Consider the following 10,184-nt stretch of genomic DNA (forward strand, 5'->3'; position numbering starts at 1 on the left):
TTCACAATATAAAAACTAAAGTAACGCAGTCTAAATGAATGAAAGCAAATATAAATTTAACAAAATTTCAAAATCATAAATGCAATGTTATTACTTCCAATGTGACTTGAAATAGGGTAAAAAATTATGAAGCCAGTAGTACCCTGGGGACTCAATTCATAAAAACAACAATATTGAAGCTGTTGTTTGAAAATAGATGGGATCTTCCACATTGCTTGAAAGTTTCAAATAATTTAAATGGGAGAAAAACTGATAAACATCCTTTGTCCTATAAGCTTAGCAACTCTTGTTTCCTATCATGCAGAGATAGTACACACTGGTGCGCCCGGGCGGCTCAGCTGGTTAAGCGTCTGGCTTGGGTCGTGATCTTAGGGTCTTGGGATCGAGCCCTGTGTTGGGCTCCCTGTTCAGTGGGGAGCCTACTTCTCCCCCTCCCTGCCACTCCCCCGGCTTGTGCTCACTCGCTCTCTCTGCTCTCTCTCAAATAAATAAAATCTTAAAAAAAAATAGTACACACTACCTCGATCCAATTTATCATGAATTATGAATCACAGACTTGTACTGACATAAGTATACCATATTTTATTATACTACTTATCTCTAGACCTGTAGCACTTTTTAAAAAAATATACAATATAGGGGTGCCTGGCCGGCTCAGTCGGAGACCATGTGACTTTTTTTTTTTTTTTTAAAGATTTGACTGAGCCATCCAGGGGCCCCGAAGCATACAACTCTTGATCTCAGGGTCATGAGTTCCCGCCCCACGCTGGATATAGAGATTACTTAAATAAAATTTAAAAAAATATACTCATACATATACACACATGATACAGATTTCACATCTCCTAAAAAAAAAAAGTATTTACCCACATGTAATGTGATCAAAGTTTAAATTATCACACTGGGTTTCTTTTTTAAGAACCATTAATAGATGTCCATTGATAGATGAATGGATAAAGAGGATGTGGTACATTTACACACACACACACACACACACACACACACACACACACACACACAGAGGAATACTCTCAGCCATAAAAAAAAAGAATGAAATCTTGCCATTTGCAACATGGATGTACCTGGAGGGTATTGTGCTAAGTGAAACAAACAAAACAGAAACAAAGTCATAGATACAGTAAACAAACTGTTGGTTACCAGAGGGGGTAGTATTTGGGAGGCACACAAAATAGCTGAAGGGGATTAGGAGGTACAAACTTCCAGACATAAAATCAGTAAGTCATGGGGATGTAATATACAGCCTAGGGAATATAGTGACTAAGATTGTAAGAATTTTGCATGGTGACAGATGATAACTAGACTTACGGGGATTTCATAATGTATAAAAATATCAAATCACTATGATATACACCTGAAACTAATAGGGATATTATATGCCAATTATACTACAATTAAAAAAATCAAGTTGAGGGGGCACCTGTGTGGCTCAGTCGTTAAGCATCTGCCTTCGGCTCAGGTCATGATCCCAGGGTCCTGGGATAGAGCCCCGCATCGGGCTCCCTGCTCCGCGGGAAGCCTGCTTCTCCCTCTCCCACTCCCCCTGCTTGTGTTCCCTCTCTTGCGCTCTCTGTCAAATAAATAAATAAATTCTTTAAAAAAAGAAAAAATCAAGTCGTTCTACAGACCTACCAATAATCCTGACACTATTATTTCCTTACTTTTCTTCTTAGTTATAATTGTACTTTTCATTGTGTTTTTTCTCAAATTTTAAACTAGAAAAGCCTCCTCTTGGATTTTTTCCCCTCAGTTCTTGCATTTCTCTTCAATCTTCCCATCTCCATCTGGTCCATTTCTAGAACTAGAAAGGTATAGCAAAAGCAAAATTTTGAAAAGCTGTATTTCCTTAAACTTTCCAAATCCCTAATTAGTGACATAAACAATTTAATTCACATAATGGTTGGTGGACAACATCCAAAAAGTATCACAAGTCTATGAATATTATGCCTCAGAAATATTTTAGAAATCATTTTACACCTGCAGGAAGGCCAAACAATTTATTTTTAAGTCCCATCAACCAAACAGCAAATGAAAAACTATTGTTATGGGGAGCCTGGGTGGCTCAGCTGGTTAAACATCTGACTTCGGCTCAGGTCGTGATCTCAGGCTTTTGGGATTGAGCCCATGCTCACTCAGCAGCTAGTCTGCTTCTGGCTCTCCCATTGCCCCTCCCCCGCTCCTGCTGACTCTCTCTCTCACATAAATAAAATCCTAAAAAAAAAAAAAGAAAAGAAAAGCTATTGTTATATCTCTATGGGCATTTTCATCCTCAAGCTATTGATTTATTTATGGTTATCAATTCTCAAGTGGAAGAGCCATTTATTTATGGTTATCAATTCTCAAGTGGAAGTAGCAATCAATTGAAATCCAGTAACTTTTAGCTTGATAAAATAAATGCTAACGTATACATGATATTGATAGGTATTAGCCAGGTGATGATAACTAGCTAACATTTAACCAAAGTAAGCAAGATAACCAAAGCAGATGTTTTAGCTACCACTAATCTACCACTGCAACTCAAATTACTTTGAAAATTGCACCTTATACAATTTTTTTAAGATTTTTTATTTTAGAGAGAGCGAGAGAGCACAAGCACACATGGGGGGAGGGGCAGAGAGGGGGAGAGAATCTCAAGCAGACTCCCCATGGAACACGGTGACCTGAGCCTGAGCCAAATCCTGGGTGGGATGCTTAACCAACTGAGCCACCCAAGCACCCCTAATTGTTTTTATATCATACCTTTAAACATAACATTAAAAAGCTTCTGATTATTACATTTCCAAATTTAGATGAGTCATAGTGCTTTGTATGCAGGAACTGAATGTGAATCAAAATTGTAAATATGCACTTGCTTGCCAGTCAAAAAGTAATGTGGACAGATTCAGAAAGATTAAAGCATATAATCATAATATACATTGTGTTTTTAAAATGGTTACTTCCCAACTGTTAACACAGTTCAGTTAACTGTTAACACATGCCAATTGCCCCTCCTCTCCTTGAATATCTAAAAATTACGGAATACTTCTAATCCTATCCCCTCACTTTACAGATAGGCACCTGAGACCTAGGGTCTTCCATAGTACAGTTAGCAGGATTAAACATCATGGTCTTAAGTTTACTGGAGGAGAAAGTAAGAAAAACCGAATGAGGTCTCAGAATAGCTCTATATAAGCTTCTGTACCTAAATCTGGAACCTGAAATTGAACCATCAAAAACAATAACAAAATTACATCTCAAATCTAGACAATAAAACTGGCAGATAAAATGAGAGAAAAGGCAGGGAATGCCCATTTTAGTTTCTGACATAAGACCCTGACCATCAAGGAATTCAACCAAAAAGTTTGTTGAATGGATGAATGAATGAATGCACGATACTTGATAGGATGACTTCATTGATTTTAGAAGCTCCAATTTGAGGAGCTGAACTGAGGATCATGACGATGCCACAGATGCAATTAAAACTCATGGTGCAACACACAACTCCTATGTGTAACACAACAGCCAAGTCTCTGCAAATCTCCGCATAGCTGTTGCAGGCATTTCAAAACATACATGCACACATATATGCTATTTTTTCAGGTAATTCCCGCAAGGTTGGACAGAGCCAGAGAATCAAGAAGTCTGAAAACAGGCCCTGCTCACCCATAAGCCTTTGCATTGAAGTGGACAGGATCTGAATGAGTCACTGGTAATAATAAGACCGTCCCCCCAGCCAACCAGGAACCGGCCCGGAATCCCCTGCACTGCCTTTAACTAGGGAACCGGTCAGGGAAGAGTGGAGGAACTGCAACCTGCTGCAGGTAAGTCTGCAAGGATCGCGCTGATGTTTCCGAGTCAAGATCCCGCTGAGCCCCACCGCAGGCACCGGGGCCGGCCCCACCCAGGCATCGCGGAGCTCTCCTACGCAGCAGGCCTTGTCCTCCTGGAGTTCTGAGCCCAGACAGGACAGGACGAGGGCAAAAAGCAAGACCTGTCCCCTTACGGGCCACCCACGCCCCGGCGCGGCCCTGCCGCCACATGCTCCCCTTCCCCATTTCCCAGCACAGCCCCAGGCCCGCAGGGCCTCAGCCGCCCTCCACGCCAAGCTGAGGCAGGCCACAGTGGAGGGCGAGGCCGCGGCCTCTGAGCAGGGGGCAGCAGCCCGCAGCTCGCCGCCCGCCACCCCGCACCGCTTACCTCCCTTCTGCTACGAGCGGAGCCCCGCGCAGGCTGCCTGACGTGGCCCGCCCCGCCGTCTCGAACGCCTGGGGGCGGGGACTACGGGGAGAGAACCAATGGACTGCAGACTGCGAGTCTATGCCCCGCCTCCTCCGGCTTCGGCCCGCCCCTCTTCGCTTTCGCGCACGCACCGCCAAGGCCAAGGCCGCGCACTGCGGCTGGAGGGTGGCGTGCACGGCTGAGTGCGTCTCTGCAGGGGCCCAGGGCAGGAAGGGCGGCGCGCGCAGGTGGGGGTTGTCCAGTTGCACCGCAGTGGGGATTAGCCCAGGAGACAGCAGATTAAAGGGACTTGCTTGGAGATGCCACTGCAGCGTGCTTGGGTAGTCCTGTTGGCAGCCTGCCCTTATGCAGCTTTTGGCGATGCAAAGCAGCTTCTTGGTGTTTGGAGATTTTGTTTCCCAGAAAAAACAGTCCCGATAACGTTAAGGATTCAGAAAATCAGACAGCCGACCTGTCACTTCGTTCTTCCCTTGTAGCTGCTGCTTCGTATTTTTACTTCCTTGGCCAACACAGGACACTGCAGCTCTCAATGCTACACTGGTACATCCACCTGTTGGGTAGTCCTACAGGACGTTACAGCCTGGTATTTCTGCTCAGTTAATCTGGGGAGAGCAGGCACACGTCGTTGTTACTATTATTTTGTCTAATACTGCGTGTCCACCTATGCATGAACACTCATTTTCATAGGAAGGTTGTAAAGTACCAGGCACAGTAGAACGGAAGCTAAAGGAGACAGCAGAAAGGGGGGGCGGCGTGGGGGAGAGAATGAGAAAATAATGAAGGAATGGAATTCTAGTCATGGAAAAATTATATACAAGAGTTAAGACAAGTTGCTCTAAAGAACCTGACTTATCCAGCCGTTTCCAAACTCTGGTATATCTTTAGAAGTAGGTATATATAGAAGTGGGGAGCTTTTTAAAAAATACCAGTACCTGGGCCCCATCTCTAGAGATTCTCAATTTAGTAGCTCTGCTGTGAGTCCTTGGCATTGGTACTCTTAAGTTTCCAAAGTCATTTTAATGTGCTGACAAGAGTTCTACTTCTCATTTGTAGGAAGGATTTGGTTCCCTATATTCCACTTTAGAAAGGTAATTATATGCCACAGGCCATTTCAGTTCTCTCAATAACCTATTATGCATTCATTCATTAATTTTAATTTTAATTCAAAATTAATTTCATTAATTTTGAACCTATTTATATATTCAGTCTCTGTTATCCTTTGAGAGAAAGTAGTTTTATAAGGTTTATAATTGCCTTCTTGATTTTATGGAATTTGATGTGTTAACCTTAAAAATAAACTGCCAGTTATTTTACCAGCAAAAAATAGGTTTAAACAGGAATAGCAGAGAATGGTAATCCAGGACAAGCAAGCTATAGCAAAACCATAGGCAAGTCCAACAAACAAAGAAGAGGAATATTTTTTATGGAGAAGAATGAAGTTGGGAGAGGTTGTTTTGAATGAAAATCCATTGGAGAAAAGCAAGAGTGCTGGGTGATGTTGGTTTCTCCTTGGCTGAGTTTCAGAGGTAGTCAATTTCTTGTAGGAGATGTAAGAGACATCTTCCTCTATTGGGGTCTGTAACTGATAATTCTTTCCTGTTGAAGATTCTTCTGTTGGGTCTGTAATTGACATTGAGGGGTATGGCTTTTCCTACCAGCCTCCCCTTCAAGTATCCCAAGTCCACTATAGTGAGGCTTTCCTTAATTAATTTTCACAGATGATAGTCCCCTTCGGTGTTAATAATTCTAAATGCATCAGCACTTCTTTTAGGATCATTTTAATTCTTTTTTTTTCCTTAAAGATTTTATTTATTTGTCAGAGAGAGAGACTGAGCAAGCATGAGAGTGGTAGGCAGAGGGAGAAGCCGGCTCCCCACTGAGCAAGGAGCCTGATGTGGGATTCGATCCCAGGACTCTGGGATCATGACTTGAACTGAAGGCAGATGCTTAACCGACTGAGCCACCAGGCGTCCCCATTTTAATCCTTTTTAAAAATTCTTCTTCTATTCCCTTGGGGGCACTTGGCTGGCTCCATAGGAAGAGCCTGCAACTCTTGATCTCAGGGTCATGAGTTCAAACCCCAATATTAGGTGTAGAGATTACTTAAAAAAAACCTTAAAGGGCGCCTGTGTGGCTCAATGGGTTAAATGCCTGAATTGCTCAGGTCATGATCTCAGGGTTCTGGGATTGAGCACCAAGTCGGGCTCCACACTAGCGGGGAGTCTGCTTCTCCTTCTCCCTTTCCCTCTGCCCCTTCCCCCACTCATGCACGCGCACTCTCTCTCATAAATAAAAATCTTTCGAAATAAATAAAACTAAAAAGTTCTTCTATTTCCATGTTTCTTGAGACACATTAGTCAAAATTATAATTGAACACTTAACTGTGAATAGCACTGTTCTAAGTATATCAACTCATTTAATCCACAGAACAACTAATGAAGTTGACAGTTTTTACCCACATTTTATAAATAAGGAATCTTAGGCACAGAATGGGGGCATCTTGACCAAGCACATGCACCTAGTTAGTGGCAAAACCAAAATTTGAATCCAGGCACCCTGGCTCTCAAATAAATTTACTGCCTCTGTTATGGAAAGGGTGGCCTTTAGGAGTACATGGGGAAATGCCCTTTTAAAGAGTGATGGTTAGTCTGATTTTTCACTTTTTTTTTTTTTTAAATAAGCTCTATGCCCAACATGGGGCTTAAACTCACAAACCCAAGATGAAGAGTTGCATACTCTACCAACTGAGCCAGCCAGGTGCCCTTTGATTTTTCACTTTTGAAAATTCAGATTTGGGGCACCTGGGTGGCTCAGTCAGTTAAGTGCCTTTGGCTCAGGTCATGATCCCAGGGTCCTGGGATTGAGCCCCACGTCGGGCTCCCTGCTCAGCGGGGAGTCTGCTTCTCCCTCTTCCTCTCCCACTCCCCCTGCTTGTGCTGTCTCTCTCTCTCTCTCTGTCAAATGGATAAATAAAATCTTTAAAAAAAAAAAAAGAAAGAAAAATTAAGATTCAAATTTGGGGCAGGAATGAAAGACTTAGGTTGTTAATCCTAGAGCCTAGGACTAACCTGACTGCTTGCTACAAATCTTAGACTAGGCTGGAAGTATACCTCACCTCCTTCTGGGATATACTGTACCCTACTTCTAGGATATACTCCTTCCATAAGGAATATATATCCATGACTATAGTTCAGCAGGGATCATTTCAAACTTTAAATTATTTCATCTATCCCAGGCATTGTGCTAGATATGAGAGATATGAAGATATCCAGAAGCCAGCTCATCCTGGAGGCCAAGTCAGATTTATCTGGACAAGACTAGAGGTATTATTTTAGAGGTATAGATTTTTAGAACTAGAAAAGGTCTCAAAAGCAGCTAGTCTATGACAAAGTTTTCACTGACAAGTGCTGAAATGAAAAACAGATAAATAAGGACGTGTATTGAATTTTTATAAAAATAAATGTATTCAATTTAAAGAATTGTCCTTTTGGGGGTTGGGGGGATGGGTTGGCCTGGTGATGGGTTTTAAGGAGGGCACGTATTGAATGGAGCACTGGGTGTTATACGCAAACAATGAATCATGGAACACTACATCCAAAACTAATGATGTAATATATGGTGATTAAAATAACATAATAAAAAAAGAAAAAAGAAAAAGAAAAGAATTGTCCTTTTTCTGAAATTATGCTTTGGTGGTGGTGGTAATGTTAAAAATGTTCTCTCTTGTATGAAATAATGAATAGATGATAATCGTTGGGGGTTTGGGGGCTTTTTAATGATCTTAAAGCCCTATGTTGGTTCTCAAAATTTTTTGATGTTTTACTGATTTAGTTTAACCCTGTTAATTTACAGAGAGGGAAACTAAGATTCCAGAGGAACAAAGTCCAGTCCTCTTTCTCCTGGGTACCCACAGAAACAGCCCATTTCATGTTCAGGGCTAGAATTTTTTTTAAGTGATAATAACAAACTTAAAAAGAAAGAAAAAAAAGAGAAATCAGGGTCAAGGTTAGACAACAAAGATTAGCACTGGTTCCGATAGGCCAGCTATGTTGTTAGCCAGGAGGAAAAGGCTCCTGCCTGCTTAATTAATCAGATTAGCTAAGTAGATCGGTTGCCTTCTGAGCTGAAAGCAAAAAATGGGGCCTGAGGGAATACAGCTACTGCATGCAGTTACATTTTGATTGAGGTAAGACCTAAGAAGGTCTGCTTGATTGAGTAGGGCACATCCACATCTGATAGGAATTTTTGGAGCCCTACGCAAGTATTTCACGGAGAGTCAGCCTGGGGAGATTTTTTTGAGAAAGGGCAGAGAGAGGGAGGACCCTCATGGGAGCAAAGGGAGGAGAATCAACTTCATTCACCACGTACCCACAGAGGTTGATCTAGATTTAATACCGAAACACCCAGGACAGATGGAATTTTCAATTGAAGGATTAAGACAGGCTTTAAATCTGTATATTATTTTCTGGAAAGGCTTAAGATGTAAATGCAAATGAACTCTTTGCCTTTTCAGTATTCCAGGCAAACCACTGTCTTTAAGAGGTAAGCAGGCAGACAGCATTTCTCTGTTAAGCTTCGTGTATTTTTGCCCCTATAGCAGTTAGGCAGTTAGTTTTCTATTGTACCAGACCCTTTAGATAAGTACACTTTTTGAAGTCAGTATAGAAGGGCCTATTGACTTTAACAACAACAAAAGAAAGAGAGTAAGAAAAATGTGCCCACTCCCAAATCATTAACTGAACTGAAAAGAATATGCTAACAAAGAGAGACACGGTAGTTCGAATCCTGTACTGTAAGGGAAGGTCACGTCACCCACAGCATCAGGAGAAACACAAAGCCTTGAACTCAGGCCCCAGCATGCTGGGCTAGCTTAACACACCCACGCATTCATCAGCAGGCGCGAGACGGGAGGAGGAATTCAGAACAGCTCCGCTGTCGACACATTAACAGAAAGTAATCTCATTGGATTTAATTAGATGTGAGTATATGGCTCTAATAGCTTCCCATTTCTTTCAGAGCAGAAGCCAAAGTCCTTACAAAGGCCAACAAGCCCCTACACGATTTGCCTCTCCTGCACCATGTCCTTCCATACGCACGCGCAAAACCAGCTCGGTCTTTGACCTTGCCCTCCACATTCCTCAACGGCTCGTTTTACTCCAATTACCCTGCCCCTTTGCTGCTGAGAATGGCGGCGCTTCTACAGACCTTCCTGACTCATTCCCTTGGATCGCTCAAGTCGGCCAAGATGTTACCTTCTGGGTAAGGCCCACTCTATCAGCGCGGGTCCTTGGAAGAGACTTCAATAAGGGCCTATAAACAAAGGCGTGGTCAGGAAATAAAGGGATGACAAGGGAGACTCAGTAATATGGGGGCCCCCAAAACCACCCCTGTACCTCAAAGGGCAAGGGGAGGAGGAGTTACCAAACATGGAGAAGGCTGTGTACATGGAGACTTCCTGACAGGAACTGGGACCATTGGTCAAGGAACACAGCCGGTCCACAGTGACCCGACAGGGAGAGAGCCCAGGAATTTTTTTTTTTTTAATTTTTTTATTGTTATGTTAATCCCCATACATTACATCATTAGTTTTAGATATAGTGTTCCATGATTCATTGTTTGTGCATAACACCCAGTGCTCCATGCAGAACGTGCCCTCCTCAATACCCATCACCAGGCTAACCCATCCTCCCAACCCCCTCCCCTCTAGAACCCTCAGTTTGTTTTTCAGAGTCCATTGTCTCTCATGGTTCTTCTCCCCCTCCGATTTCCCCCCCTTCATTCTTCCCCTCCTGCTACATTCTTCTTCTTCTTTTTTTCTTTCTTAACATATATTGCATTATTTGTTTCAGAGGTACAGATCTGAGATTCAACAGTCTTGCACAATTCACAGCGCTTACCAGAACACATACCCTCCCCAGTGTCCATCACCCAGTCACCCCATCCCTCCC

The 10,184-nt window shown here is 42.6% G+C and overlaps 1 protein-coding gene across 1 annotated transcript in view; it reads right to left on the reverse strand.

Annotated features, from left to right (window-relative positions):
* The window catches only part of FOCAD (focadhesin), a 303,113-nt gene extending 298,847 nt beyond the window's left edge, over positions 1 to 4,266 (reverse strand). Inside the window, exon 1 of the mRNA XM_032392330.1 lies at positions 4,195 to 4,266. The gene's annotated coding sequence lies outside the window, so the exon portion shown is untranslated. The remainder of the gene's footprint in view (positions 1 to 4,194) is intronic.
* Between the last annotated feature and the right edge of the window lie 5,918 nt (positions 4,267 to 10,184).

Source organism: Phoca vitulina, unplaced genomic scaffold (genome assembly GCF_004348235.1).
Source record: "Phoca vitulina isolate PV1807 unplaced genomic scaffold, GSC_HSeal_1.0 scaffold67, whole genome shotgun sequence".
Lineage (NCBI taxonomy): Eukaryota > Metazoa > Chordata > Mammalia > Carnivora > Phocidae > Phoca > Phoca vitulina.